The sequence below is a fragment of the Sesamum indicum genome, linkage group LG10 (genome assembly GCF_026168435.1).
Source record: "Sesamum indicum cultivar Baizhima isolate 11 linkage group LG10, ASM2616843v1, whole genome shotgun sequence".
NCBI classification, from domain to species: domain Eukaryota; kingdom Viridiplantae; phylum Streptophyta; class Magnoliopsida; order Lamiales; family Pedaliaceae; genus Sesamum; species Sesamum indicum.
In genome coordinates, this window is record NC_142666.1 from 6,945,722 (window position 1) to 6,962,200 (window position 16,479).

A 16,479-nucleotide genomic window follows, 5' to 3' on the forward strand; every position below is an offset into this window, starting at 1 on the left:
CACGGTTACTGCTTCCACCTGTGTGTAGCCTTTAGCCACCAGCCTCGCTTTATAACGTCTACAGCTCCATCCTCACGAAATTTTGTCTTGTATACCCATTTACAGCCAATAGGGTGTTTGTCAGAAGGCAATGGAACCACCTTCCAGGTTTGATTCTGTTCCAACGCTTGCAGTTCTTGGTTCATTGCTTCAGTCCATTGAGGTATAAAGGAGGCCTGCTTGTAATTCCTTGGCTCCAGCAAAACAAAGAGTGAAGCAACAAAATCCATATATGCAGAACCAAAGGAAGTAATGGTAGGAGTAGAAGAACTGGCAGACAAAATCATTGAGCCAGGAAGGCCTATGATGAGGGCGACAAAGACCTCTAATAGGAGGGGGAGAGCAGGTGAACTGGTGTAGGAGAAGGAGAAGGGGAAACACTAGGTAATTTAGAATTAGATGACATAGGATCACCGATATCAGCTGTTAAAGGTATTTGGGCTAAAGGAACAGAGGAAGATGGTGAATAAACAACAGCAAAAGCGAAGATATGTTCATGGAATTGTATATTTCTGGAGACAAAGATGGGTAGTAAGATAAAAGACTCTATAGGCTTTCTGACCAGGAGGATAACCCACCAAGAAACACTTAGACGAGCGTTGATCAAACTTAAAGGAGTGAACCTCGGGTTTCATGGCGAAGCACAGGCAGCCTATGGTTCGCAGATGTGAGTAGGAAGGAACCTTGTTATATAGAACCTCATATGGTGATTTCTAGCCTAAGACATGTGTGGGAAATCGATTAATGAGATACGTAGCTGATAGAATTGCATCACCCCAGAAATATCGAGAAAAAGAACCTTGAAACATGATAGAACGAGCAACCTTAAGCAAGGATCTATGCTTGCGTTCTACCATTCCGTTTGTTGCGGAGTATAGGCACAACTTCTTTAGTGTATGATTCCAGAATTAAGAAGGAAAGACTGAAAGGAAGAACTGAGAAATTTGCTACCATTATCAGTGCGAATTGACTGTATTTTCTTATTAAACCGAGTAAGGATTAGTTTACAGAAATTCTGAAAATTTTCCAAACACTGGTTTTTATATTTCATAAGAAACGTCCATGTTGATCTGTTGTAATCGTCTACGATTGTTAGAAAATAATGACACCTTGAGATGCTGGGTTCCTTATAAGGACCCCAAATATCGATGTGGACAAGAGAGAACACAGAGGCTAACTTGATAGCACTAGACTCAAAGGGTAACTTATGCATTTTCGCGAGAGGACGAATTTCACAAGGATTTTCAGTGCAGTCAAATAATGGCAAATCTATAATGTGTTTCATTAAGCTTTTAGAGAAGTGTCTAAGGCGTTTGTGCCACAAATCTCCGTGGTTAACATTCAAGGTACAAGAATTAGAGTTACAGTCTGAGTTTGAAGATCTCCTGCTATCTGCAACAGTGGATGACTCAAGGATATAAAGTTTCTTGAGCAAATGTCTAGTTGCCAAAACTCTATTAGTCTTCTGGTCCTGCAGGGTGCAAGTAGACTTTAGAAAGTGGAAATGAACAAGTAATGAACTACACAATTACCTTACGGATATCAAGTCAACTGAAAAGGTGGGAATGTGGAGGACTTGTGTAAGAGTGATGTTTGGAATGAGCTTCATTGCACCTATGTGAGACATAGATTGAGTATGTCCGTTGGGTAAATGAATGATCAAGGGCTTAGCAAGCTTATCATAGATTTGAAGTAAATGAATGTTTTCACAGATATGATTTGTTGCACCACTATCTATTATCCATGAACTAGGAATCACAGAGACAGAACTCATGTTATTACCTAAAAAATTATCCAGCTGAGCATAGTGAACTTTGAGAGGACCAAGTGGTGTTTCATAGTTCATAAGTTTCTTCATCTCACACCTCACTATGTCAACAATACTTGGAAACATCCCTTCAACTGTAGTGCCTTTTGATTCACCAGATACCAAGGCACTAAAGCCTCTGCCTCGTCTCCCAGATTTCTTCCTCTACTCAGCCATTTCCTTATACCAATCTGGAGTTCCGTGCAGCTTGAAGCACGTGTCTCTAGAGTGTCCAGACTTGTGACAATGTTCACACACAAGCTGTCTCTTTTCTACCACTAGCTTCTTCCTGTAGCCTTGAGATTTTACCTGAAATGCAGCACCACTATTCGTTTCCACACTGCTGATGCTCATCTGCATTTGTTTCTTCATTCGAATGAGCATCAAATAGGCTTTAGTCACTGTAGGTAGAGGATCTAACAACAGAATTTGACTACAAGCTTGGTCATAGACTATACTCAAACCTACTAGAAACTGGATTAACTGGTTTGAGGCAGTCATTTCTGCCATAGCTCTATTGACTCCACATGTGCATCCTGCACAAATGCATTTAGGAGTGGGAGCAAGACACATGATCTTGTCCCATAACCTTTTTAATTTTGTATAATATTCAGTGATAGTCATGTTCCCTTGTGTCACCTGTCCAATTTCCCTCTGCAATTGGTAAACCATAGGACTATTGCTTTCCCCAAAACGAGCTTCCAACTCGAGCCATAATTCGTGTGAGGAAGCTATGTACATAAAGCGATTCCAATGAAATACAATTCAGGATCTAAGTGGTAACCATGAAATTAATGCGATTCCAATGTTTAAACTCATTAGTGTTGAGAGGAGGACGGACTGCAGTGCCGTCGATAAAGTCTAACTTCATCTTCGCCGTTAGAGTTCTGCTTACTGCTCTACTCCAGGCAAAGTAATTATTGCGAATAAGCAGAGCTAATACCATCACCATACCTAGGTGATCAAATAACTGTAGCAGCATAAACTCTTGATCAAAGCCACCACGCGATGTCGCATCATTGATGTCTTAGTAATTCACTGTTACAGAGTATGCAGAAACCTTCACATGGAAGGCTCTGATACCATGATGCAAATGAACTCAAGTGCGTGGAGGAACACATAATTTCAGGAGCACAAAAGATATAGATTTCATTCATAATCTGTAATGTACATTGGCCTCTATTTTAAATACAAAGAAGAAGCAAATGATTGAAACAGAAATCAAACTAACTAATAGCTATGACACATCAGCTCCAAGAGGCTGCCACATCAGGCCCAGTCATCAACTAATAAAGTCGTTAAAGGTAAAACAAAGAAAGAAAACATAATTGAAGAAATACGCTTCTTCTTTGTTTGAAGCAACACCTGTGTCTGTAATGTGCTCTGCTGCTTGCTGAGTCCGTTGCTGAACCAAGCTCAACCAGGGTGCCATTCACGTATAGTTGCAACACTTGTGAGTGTCGATCAGCCATGGGAGTTCTAGTTGTTGCATGCATGCAGGCGCAACTTCTACTAACGAGTAAGGGGAATGTAATTCCTTAATTTTTAAATCTTGTAATGAAAAAAATTAAAGTTGACTTGTGTTGGAAATGATTTCTTTTTTTAGTTGAAACACATATGGATTAAACTTTCATTCAAGACAAAATGTCCTTATGTAAGATATCCGGAATACAATCTGGTAAGTGACCATTGCAGCAATAAGGCTAACATTTTTGGCCAAACAGACAGATGCTTGAATGATGCTGAAAATATAATTGAAGAAATGATTGCAAAAGATACTGAATATTCTCCAACACAAGACCAACAGGAGCGGAAATCGAAAGGTTTTGTTTCTAGAGTTTGATAATCCAATTCCACCGCCGATCTTACTGCTAGTGCTTCAGCAAACAGACTTGTTGTCCAGCGTTGTACCCGTTGTGTTTTCCAGAGTACTATTTTAAGTGTCCACCCCACATCAATTACCTTTTAAACTATTAAAACCTTTAGAAACCCCCATGATCTTTAATTTTAAAATTTGAAAAGTTCATGTTATCCTTAAAAAAATTGTTTTGTAAAAAAAAAAAAGAGATATTTTTAAAATGCCAAAATCACCTTTTCTTGAAGTTTTATCTAATTCTAGTTTCACTTGTTCTTTGAGCTTTTTTTATTATTCTAATCCTAATGTACTTGAAGTTCATTGTATTTTAGTTTCACTTGTTTGTCAAAATCAAGTTAAAAATAATTTTATACATGCATATTAATCCATGTGAAAGTGGCACGGGTCCAACAAGCTTGGACTTTGATGTTAGATTTGGGCCAACAAATAAAAAGACTTGAGAGAGGTTAGCACTCTAACGCTCAAATTAGTATCGAGTTTAAGAAAAAATAATCATAAAAATAAATTGAAATAAGAAGACGAAGTATGATGATCTGATTCGTGAGAACGGTCATGTTAAGAATGCAATTGAAGAGCAAAATAATAATTCGACAGCAATTTTCTAGAGACTGGAAGGTGTCCCCCGCCTAGGGACCAAACCTGTATTTATAAGGGGTTGTCCTCCTCCGGCAGGATTCTGCACATTCCCTCTAATCTTGAGACGAACGGGTAGGAGTTGGTAAAATAAGCCATAATCTAATCTTATCTTCCACTAATCCGGTATAGGGATGTATGTCTTCGAACTGAGTGGGACTTTTTACCGTTTAAAACTCTAAGTCAACAAGGAGTCCTTCTGCTTTAGGAGTCCAGGACTTTGAGGATCCTCCTTTAACATGCGTCTTCGACGTTGGCTAAATGTTATGCGTCGCAATCTAGGTGGAGCCATGTCTGGACGACTGGGTGTGGGCTTCACTCTGGTCATCATCATTGGTCCACATATTTGGGGCAAATCCGTGAGTAGCTTGGGCCGTTCTCCTCATATGGGTTGCTGGGCTGATGGGGGAGACCTTGAACTTGTCTTTCTTCTTCTAATGTCTTGAATCCTATTGACATTTTAGAGATCCTTTTAATTTTTCTTTAGAAAGCAATTTTTGTAAGGGGTAAATGGACTTTTCAAACTTAATAATTATAGATCATGATTTTTCTTTAAAATTTTATTATTTTAAGGGATAATTAATATGGAAAAAAGTACTTCAAGAGTGATATTGTATTTAACCCTTAAATTTTTAGAATTTATATACATATATTTCTTATCTCGTTACTTATTTTTACAAATACAAACTTTCTTTAAATAAAAAAACATGCAACTGGTTCAAATAGTCCAAGCACGAAATATTACTGAATCTATGTATGGTCTTTCTAAGTCATGATTGCTTATAGTTATATACTGCTAGCATTTATCTTGATCGATTGGTCCAAAAATTCAGTTCGTTTTGTTCCCAATAAGTGTATGTGGGTAAGTTTAAGACAAGAACGATTAACTAGAACAAATATTAATACAAATTAGGGAAAATTAGTTTTTAGTCCCTAAGTATATTCAATATTAATTTTAGCCCGATAAGTATTTCTTTTTTTTAAGTCCTTTAAATTTTAAATTTCATATAATTTAGTCCAAATTAAGGTTTTTTATGTAATTCTCCGCCAACTTTTGAATTTTAGCTGGAAATTACACGTGTCATTTTCTTGCTTAGTTTTATGGCATTTATCCACGCGTATAGCCATGTGTACCACATAAGCCTGGAGCTGATTGGCCGGTTCTTACATACAATATTAAATTATTTTGTATATTTGATGCCCTCTGAAATTATTTGGCCGAACCCACAAACTAGGCATACTAGTCGAGCCAACTAGAGCACAGCTGATTTCCCAACAGGACGAATAAAACCCATCAACAGGGAAGGTAGGCCCATAAACTCACTTGCTAAATAGGTAGTCCCACTACAGTCGGACACATCATCCTACAGTCAGACACATCATGTAGCTTACCAACACAGTTGTACACATCACCCTAAAAGACCTCCAGATGGTTCCAAGTAAATCAGTGACAAATGAGCATTCGAATAACCAGCTCCCGAATTTTTAGGCAGATTTGGTAGGGTTCAATCTAACTCACATGTCTCAGTCGATATATATCCAAATCACCAGTGGTTTGTTGTGGATGACAACCAACGCAAAGAGCTTTCTAATGGCATATGGAAATCAGTAATTGACCCCATATCCAACTTTGCACAAGCCTATTAATAAAGGTCTTATGCAGGCTTATGGTAATATGGTTCTTCATACTCAAACTCTCACTTTCTCCCATTATTTGCTCTCCGTTTTTAAGCTAGTCTAAGCATATATTTTACACTTCACATGCGTACTCAACATTCTTAATCATACCTTACCATCATTCTTACGTTATTTTAAGTTTTTTATTTCCTCTTTAATCCGATTATTGACTTATGCATTAGTGTGCTAACCTTTGTTTTGCAAGTTACTCCTTGGTAATCTTAGGATTTTCTTGAAGATCCTTCAACTATTATGATGTGGCCAAATATCTGGTACGGATCATTGACGCCATCTATGGGAACACTTGAGCTTTGGCCTTAGAAATGGCAAATTCCAACAGTGGAGGTGACCACGGATCTTGCAAGGGAGATTTTTCTCTCTCTGCTACATCTAGACCTGTTGTTCCACCTACAGATCTTACTTTAGGAGATGCTAACATTCCTAGTCCGAATCCAACACCAAGAGCTAATGCTCCAGTCCCAATTCCAGCTCTTGAGCAAACAGCTAGACTTGTTGATCTAAACCCGCTCTTCTCTGAGTAGCTTCATCAATTCGTCATGGAGATCATCAACTCACCTTTTCGTGTTTCTCCAGCTAGCGAAGCAGGGCCCTCTTCTTAGCTGGAAAGAGGGGGAACACAAGGAAGCCAAGGTATTGACTAACAGGTTCTTGCTAGACTCCAATAGGATCGATCCACCCTTGTTGATTTTGCAGTCAAGGAAACAGCTGGTCATTCAACCCCTAGCATCTAGCATTCACTAAAGAAAGAGATGGTAGAGCTTCGCCAGCAAGTGACCAAAGAGACCGTGCCCGCTGACCGTGGCATTCCAATCAATGAGCATATTAGACGAAAGAATTCCCTGCTCATTCTGAGCACCTTCATACCTACCTACTTTCGATGGTATCCGGCTGAATATATTTGTAAGTTCGAAGATGCAGCCTTGCTGCACAGGCATACCAATATATCAAATGTTGTGCTTTTCTTACTACACTAACAAATTCTGCCCAACAATGGTTCGTCTAGCTTCAGATTGAATCAGTTAGATCTTTTGTAAAATTTAGTTCTCCTTTTCAAGGAAATCAGCCATTAGCCTTTTCGGGATCAAGCACGAAAAGAAGGAAAAACCTTGAGGACTTGTGTCCAACGTTTTAGCACAGCTATACTAGAGGTCCCTACAGCCCACCAGAAGGTGCTGGATTAGTGCATTTACTCAAGGATTTCGAGGAGGACCTTTGTTCGAATCTTTGGCCTAGAAGCTGGCTACAATTTTTTTAGATGTACTAGCTCGAGCATAAAAATATATGAATTTGGAGGATGCCTGGTTGGTAAATAAGAATGAGCGTGACAGGAGGAAAGAAGGCGAGCTGCAGTCTGCCTGTAGATCGAGAGGGAAACCATGAGGATGTTTCAATCCCCTTGACCCAAAAAATGACCACCACACACCTCTCATAACTAGCCTTGCTGCGATGCTTATGGCAATTGATCGACTCCCTGCCTTGCAATGGCCTAAGGGCTGTGAGAAAGGCCCTCAACTACCAAAATCTAAGTATTTCTGCAGGTACCATAGAGAGTATAGACACGATGCTAACCGCTGCTGCCGGCTAAGGGAAGAAATAGGGAGACTCATCCAAGTCGGATATCTTAAGGACTACGTGGATAAAGAGAAAAAATGTGAGCAGAAGAAAGAACGTTCTCATCATCACAGCTCCCGCAAGACTCAGCAGCAAGACGAGGATTCTTATAAAGGGAACATAAGAGGAGGGAACCTCAAAAGGAGAAACAAGCCCGAAGATTGTTCCTGCTAAATGAATAATCCATATGATAGCAGGAGGACTTACTGATGGGGACTCAAGACGAGCTAGACGCACTCACTCAAGGGCTACTAGATTCATCATGGAGATCGGCCATAAGGGGCCAGCAGGAGGACCAATAATCTATTTCTATCTTGATGACGCCCAGGGAGTACACTTATCTCACAATGATGCACTTGTTATTTTCTTCCATAGAGGCTAATTATACTATTCAACATATCTTTGTGGATTCAGGTAGTTCCGCAAATATCCTATTCTACCAAGTGTACTAGCAAATGGAGTTGAGGGACGTCCAACTGGAGGCTATAGATACTTCATTGTATGGCTTTGCAGGAGAGGTTGTACATCCGTATGATAGGATAGAGACTAAAAAGCGAATTAGGTTGGCTTGGATGTATTCTATTCTAACAAATACTCGATATTATATAATATTGTTTTAAGTGAATAAAATGAGTGTTCGCTTATTTGACATTTACTTTATTGTGCTCATTCTGTATGTTTGCGCCTGCTTGAACATCACAACAAAGCCCACAGACCAATTGGCAACTGTGCAATTGGGTCGCGCATTGGATGGCGATCATGAAATCAACTGCCACGAGATTGGGTGTGAAACATTCCAAGTCGAGGACCTTAAGATTGGGCGTCGAGAGTCCTATGGATACTTGCATTAAGAGTCGCATTCAATTGATGAGTACCGTGTTTTATTTGTGACAGACGTGAAATGTCTATGCGATCTTAGTGGGTTGATTGACTAGGTGTCGAATCAATTGAATTAACTCACGGGATTGTCATTGGAAGCCTTAGAGGTTTGGTCGGTATGACTTGAATTCCCGACTCCGATAGTACGGAAGTAGTCCTCAAACTTAGGAATCACGACAATCACGTGCGTACGATGATTGTATCTTGAATGTGTGTGAGAGGTGATTGTGTCATAGACATGATCATCATAAGCCTCGTCTAGTACAGTAGGTGTATATAGCGAGGACGGTGCATTCCAAGAAGAGGATCCATCCCCTATCAGTATTATAGAGGCATCTCCTATGCACTTGGAGACGCGCTCACGCCTTATAAACATGTGACCACGGTGGTTGATCAAGTAGGAAAAAAGGTTCCTATGTCTATCAATTAAGCGCAACACCGACTCAAGTATCAAAGCATATATGCCTAGTCCAGGATGGGAGCCGACACCCAATTATATGCCCTAGACTAAGGCCGAAAGACGGTTGACAGAAGGACCGTACCGGTATGGACTTGGGAATGTTCATACGGACATTCACCTAATCTTTAGTGCCATTGATCGTTGCTAGACGGCCACCTATGATGACGGGCTTTCTTAATTAGGGGTTAATCAAGAAGTGTTAATTAGATTAGATTTAATTAATAATAGTGTTAGACACTAGCCCAAGTTTAGTTGAAAGGTGAACTAAAGAGCCACACACAAGTCATCGGGAAAGGACAAGCAATTAATTCCGCAACTAATTGGATTACTTGCAAATGAGAGTCCATTGGATGGAAGGCCCAAGGATAAATTAATGGGATTAATTTATAATGGGCTTGTCTTTATTATCTAATAAGTTGGACCTTATTAATTAATGAAGACAGTATGGGCGTATGTATTTAATTGCACTAAATACATATTTAGCTTAATTAGGTGAACTTTTATTGAAATTGAATTTAAATAAAAATTCGTTGGGCCTTGTATTTTTAGTCATAAAAATCGGCCAACATACCCCTATTGAGCACATTGAAAAATTCTACGAAAGAAAATTATTGGCTAGCAAATTGCAATTTTACTCATTTTTTTTATTTGAAATTAAGAAGACTTACCTTGTAGAGAGATAAATGTACCTAGACACATTTATGTACATCCATACAAAGCATACATATATTATTGTTTATAATATTATTGGGAATAATATTATTACACAATAACACAACACATAATTTTTCCTTCCCTAGTCTCTCTCTCTCTCTCTCCAATTCTTGGAGTTCTTTTATCTTGTTTTCTTCTAGCAAAGAAAGTATGGAGATTCTAGTATCTATGGAGATTCTAGTATCGGTGTGGTGTGAACGAATTAGAGGGTTCCTTCGTTGGAGCCTCACGTGAACGTTTATAGTAGCCGGATTCCGACAACGGTAAAATTTCATCCCTTGGTTCTTTTTTTTTTTTTTTTTGGTTTCTTTATCTTGCTACCTCAACCCCTTTTATGTTATTATTTGATGTTTATTCTACATCGAACATCCGAAAACTCCAAGGGTACACCCCTTGGACTCATTATTTTACACTTTATTTTTATAATTGTATGTGTTTTACGTTATCGCTTTTGCTCGCACGTTCCCGGGCCAATCCACTCGATCCTTCACACTTGGGACGAATCTCGCTTCCTCTTTCCTTGGATTTGGAGCCCACCAGAAAGACTAGGATGGTTCGCTTTCTTATTGTGGATATGCCGTCAGCAAACAACTTGATCTTAGGATGACCTGCTTTGAACACTTTCCAAGTCGTTGTCTCTACATATCATATGAAGTTGAAATTTTTTGTCAAGGAAAAGGTAGGATAAGTCAAAGATGACTAATACACAGGATGAAAATGCTACATGGAGGCAATAGAGAGAAGCAACAACAAGATGGAAGTGGACATTCTTAGCAAAGAGAGTAGCAGGAATTCAACCCAACAGGATGATCAGAAGGGTGTCGATCCCTCTCATGTCCAACCGACTGAAGAGTTACTAAGCATCCAGTTCATGCTGGGAGATCCAGATAAAATTACCAAGATCGGTTCCCAGCTCGATCCAGCACTAGCAGGACAATTAATTGTTTTCTTACAACAAAACGTGGATATCTTTGCTTCAACAACCAACGACCTCGTAGTAATTAATCCCAGTATAGCTGTACACAGTCTGAATTTAGATCCAACCTTTTTACCAGTGAAGGAAAAGAGAGGCACTTCGAGCCTGAAATAGATAAAATCATACAGGAAAAGGTAAGTAAATTCTTGTCAGCAGGACTTAAGGAAATCAAGTTTCCAACATGGTGCTAGTACCCAAACTAGGTAATAAGTAGCGCATGTGCGTTGACTTCCGAGATGTCAATAAAGCATGCCCAAATATTTTTATCCCCTACCTTGCATAGGCCAACTGGTGGTTTCCACCTATGGCTATGAATTATTGAGTCTAATGGATGCTTTGCAGGGTTATCACTAAATAATGCTTAAACTTGATGACCAAAAGCGTGTTAGCTTCATCACATAAGGAGGAAGCTACTGCTATGTTATCATGCCTTTTGGACTAAAAAATGCAAGGGCTACATATTAGTGTCTAGTGAATCGCATGTTTCGGGAGCAACTAGAATGCAACATGGAGGTGTACGTCAGTAACATGCTGTTAAAGAGCTGACAGATGGACCAACACCTTGCTCACTTAGCTAAGACCTTTGATACATTAAGAAAATATTACATGAAGCTCAATCCAGCCAAGTGTGCCTTCAGAGTAAGAAATAACAAATTCCTTGGATATATGATTACGGAGGAGAGGATAGAGGTCAATCCAGAGGAAATTCAAGCTACCCAAGAGATGAAGCCTCCCACCAACCTTAATGAAGTGTGGAGACTAGCAGGGCACATAGCGACTCTTAGTAGATTCATATCTCAGTTGGCAGAAGGCAACTTACCATTCTTGCCGATCGAGCTCTGCCTCTTGTAGAAGAAAAAAAAAACAGTTAGCATCTTATTTATCAATATTGTCTTTCGTTGACAGATGAAGATAGATAAACCTAACTAGTTTTATTGGTGAAATTCACTTGATAGGCTAAAAAAGCTTAAAGGCATGAGTAATCTGTTTGTACGTGATCTGTTTGGATGTTGTTGATTTTTGTATGAGTGTGGTGATTTCGTCTATGGGTCGAAATTTGGGATTGTCTTCTCCGTGCTTGATGTTGTTGTTCGTCTGAGTTGCTATTGCTGGATTGTTGATTTGTTCATTTGAGTTGCTGTTGCTGGATTATTGATTTGTTCGTCTGAGTTGCTATTGATTTCGCAGTGGTTTCGCACGGTTTCGCCGTCGCACATTCTCGCCAGCTACTGAGCTCTTTCTCGCCGTCACCATTGCTGGTTTAGCTGTCACCAGAGGTTTTGCCGGACCTGCTGACTAGCATTGATTGGGAGCTGACTGGATAGCTAATTGGGCGCTGTAAACATTGACTGAGCAGTTGACTGCTGCTAACTAGGCATTCTAGGTTCTAACTGGGTTGGACTAGGGTGTGACTGGACCTATTTGGGGTTTTACTGGGGCTATTTGGGGATTTGGCTACCCATTTGGGGTTAACTGGGCCTGAACATTTAGTGGTATGTCTTCTTCGGTAGGGGTTAGTCGCCCCCCTTGCGTTCTTATCGAGAGGTTGCTGTCGGTGCAGCTGTGCATCCTCCGCCTCCATCGATATCATTTTATACAATTGCATTTCACCCGATGGGTATTCTTACATGGTATCAACGAATGAAGGTGTTGTGTTTTTCTTCTATTGAAATTGCTAGATTATCCCTACCATTCCATTATGCTTTGATGGGAAAATTTTCTCATAGCTATCCATCCATACAAAATCTCCATCGTTGGATGCTTGCCTAGGGATCACGTGGTAATTTCTCTATAGGGGCTATTAATATCAGGCATGTTTTCATCAAGTTTGCACTTGAGGAGGACTATACGAAGCTTTGGATTAAATCGATGGTTTGTGGAAGGCTTCCCTATGCGTGTCTTTAAATGGACACCGACGTTCAATCCAAGGGAGAAGTCACCGATAGTTCTAATGTAGGTTTGCTTGTCGAAACTGCCGATCCAGTTCTTTGATTGGGAGATCTTATTCAGTATTGCTCATTTGTTGGGACGCCTCTCCGGATGGATGTCTCTACGACCACATACTCATCCTAGTGTGGCGCGCATATGTGTTGAAATTAATCTGCTTGAGCCACTGCAAACGGCGATTGGCCTAGGGTATGGGACATAGGTGATTATCCAACCGGTGATTTATAAACGACTTTCTAAGTACTATGGGACCTGCAAGCACTTGGGTCACGATGAGGATGAGTGCTATGAGAGGTAGAGGTCAAAGGCCGTTCGGCCAGTGGATAGGGATGGTCATCAATCGCCTATTCCTAATCATGAGGATCTTCATGTGAAGTTGGATACACAGGAGCGCAAAGGGACTTGAAAGATCCCCATAAAGGTAAACATGTTGCTTTTGATGATAGTGCAGCCTGATCACGGCCCGGGCTAGTACTAGTGGTCCTAAGGGGGCGGAGGATGAAATATAGGAAGGTGTGCTCTATAATGATGTGTCCGAAACTGTGATGGAAGAGGTGGTATGCTTGCCGGATGTTGTGGATGGAGGAACGGCGGAACCTAGTCATATCTCACATACTACATTGGCGGATGATCACCAGGGTATCTCTAGGAGTGGGATGGATCTAGAGGTATCTGTGATGGTGCCTGATTTGCAGAAGTCCGATGCTCCTTTTGAGACGTGGCTAGAAGTTGAGCAGGCAGGAGCACGTGTTGTGTCAGCGACCTTGACAGTACATATGCTTGCGAGCTGCCAGGGTGTGTGGAAATACATCAGATCGGGAGTTACCTAGTTATGCTATAGGTACAGACAATGAGGTCTTGGGCCCGAGAGGAGACAGTGTGTTTCAGATAGATTCGGCGGATGGGAGTAGGAGGTTGGCACGCAACCGGCGTGGTCGGTTTATGGGAGACGCGCCTGCAGACCATTCTGCTTCACTGGATCGTGGAAAGACGGTTTCTCCGCCCCGTTGGAATGTCACAAGGAGACTAGTACTGTCTACTCTTCTTTGACCGGTGAGAGGCTTATTTTAGAATGTTTCGGGGATTGGAATGATCTTACACAACAGTTTTTGGATTGGCTCAGCAAGCAGCATCACCTGGCTAGGATAGACCTTGTTTTTGTATTGATCACTACTGTTGTAAATAGAGCAGGACTTTTCCTTGTTTTCTATTTTCCAACTGTACACACTATGATTTCTTTGGAGTAATATATAGATATAGGTCTGCCAAACACTCCGCCTAGCCACAGGTAGCTTTTTGGAAAAAAAAATAATAATAATTACCAATTATTAAAAATATTGTCCTCAATTTGTTTTCAGTTTCTAATGATTATGTCATTGTATTTTAATTTGAAATATTACCATAATATTGTTATTGTTGACATTATTTTGTAAATAATATTTTTATTGGAATTTTTGATCTAATTTTGTGATTATTGATATTATTATGTAAATATATTATTATTGGGAATATTTTTTAATTTTTATGATTTTGGCATTGTTATGTAAATAACATAGCCTAATTATATAATAAATTGCACATCTATACAATAAATTAATTTCACAAAATTTAAGCAATATGATACAATACACACAAGAATTGCATAAATTACAGAATTCTACAATAAATTGCACAAATAATTACACTAGACATTACTAAATTACACAATAATTGCATAAATTGCACAACTATATAATTAATTTCGAGAAAGTATACAATTTTTTATAATTGCAGAAATTACATAAAATAAATTTCTATAATTGCAGTAATTCTTACACAACTATATATTTCTATAATTTCAGAAATTACATAAAATAAATTTTTTTACAGAATTTGTTTACAAATCACAGAAAAATTTTAAAAATCATTAAAAATTTACAGAAAATTTTTAAAATTACCTAAAATTTACAGAAAATTTTTAAAATTACCCAAAATTTACAAAAAAATTATTAAAATTATAAACAATTATGAATTTTTTGTTTAAATTTTAGAAATGTATAAAAATTTTACAAAAGTACAGAAAAATTAAGAAAAAAATTTTAATTTGCAAATTTTTTTTAAAATGTTTTATTTTACATTTTCTGTTGAAAATATAAAAAAGTTTTATTTCATATTTTTTGAGAATATTTTCAGAATATATATTCAAAAAAATTTCGCACAACTTCCGTTCAAAATTTTTCAGTAAATGGGGGAAATGTTTTTACGAAAATGGGGTAAAAATGAAGAAAAGTTGGGGAAAAAAAGGAAAGAAAAATAGGGACCGAAAAAAGAAGAAAAATGTGGGGGGCCTCTAGTGCTCGTTGATGGCGGTGGACAGTCAAAAAATGGCGGCGGACAGCGGCGGATAGGAGGGAGATGAGGAATCGCCACCTCTGAGAGTGAGGGAGAGGAAAAAAAAATCTGTTAAATGTTGTATATATATTGAATTTTGGGACGGGCTTTGGAATGAGCATTTTTTAAAATATCATTCTAAAAATTGTTTCTAATAATCAAAACGACGTCATTTCAGTTGACGAGCATTTTTAACAATAACCATTCTTAAAAACAAAAACAATGTCATTTTATTGAAAAACAACATCGTTTCGGAGCATTTTTAACAAATCGTTCCTATTCAAAAAAAAAAAAAAAAACATTTCTAATTGTGTGCCAAAATTATTTTTCCAAAAAAATAAAAATATAGAAAAAACAGTCCCAAACATGTTAATGATTAGAAAAAAGTAGACCATAAATTAACTAAGGCCATTGAAAACATATAATGCATTGAATTAAATTGATATATGTTCAGAAGATCAAGTATATTTGTATATATAAGATTATTAGTTCTACATAAATGTATGTAGCATCTTATATTGTTATATTGGATTGCCTAGTCAGACCGTTAAAATTTTAATCCGATCGTTGGATATTATTAGATCGACAAAATACTACGTTCGATGAAGTTTTGGACATTTTTGTTGTACGGATACTAAGATATCATATTTGATACATAATTAACGAGGTCCAAAAAGTGTTCCAATTTGTAGCAGATTTTGGAACGACTTTTTAAACACATTACTTCTTAAGTAAAACTTATAATTTGGAATGGTTTTCGGCATAATTGGTTAAGTGTGTAGTGAAACCGTTCCAAATTGTATCTCATTTTGGAATACATTTTCTAACTGTCGTCTTTTGAACATCCATTGTCACACATATAGGAATGATCAATGCAAGACCGTTCCTTTCTAATAATGTGTTCTAAAAAGAGTTCCAAATATTGACCGTTACTATTTTGGAGAGGCCATTGGAATGGAGCTTGTAACTGATAGTTTGGAACACATATTGGAACGGTTTAGCCCTTCCAAAATTATAACCCAAAAAAATATGGATCATGACGTCATGTATTAATATCCGTCCTCATGTGCTCCAAACCCCGTTCTACTATGGTACGAATTTTGGAACGATTGTCTTGCCCGTGCCAAATCCCGCTTTTTTTTTTGTAGTGTAAATTTCATCAAATTTTATAAAACTTACAGAACTTAAAAAATATAAACATAATTATGGGGCTAAAATGAATATAAAGTATACTTAATAGACTAAAAAATAATTTTCCCTACAAAGTATAGTTAACTTTGACTAAACAAAAATGATAGTAAGAAATGAAATTTGATGAAAAAAGAGAGACCAAGAAAGGAAGAGGAAAAGACAGTTAGAAATGAAAGGTGGGGTAAAATGTGAGAAGGGGCGGAATCAAAGGATTTCCCTTTCCATGCCTCCCATTTAAGCTCCCCAAACTCATGTCTGCCCTAGTCGGTGGTGCCGTT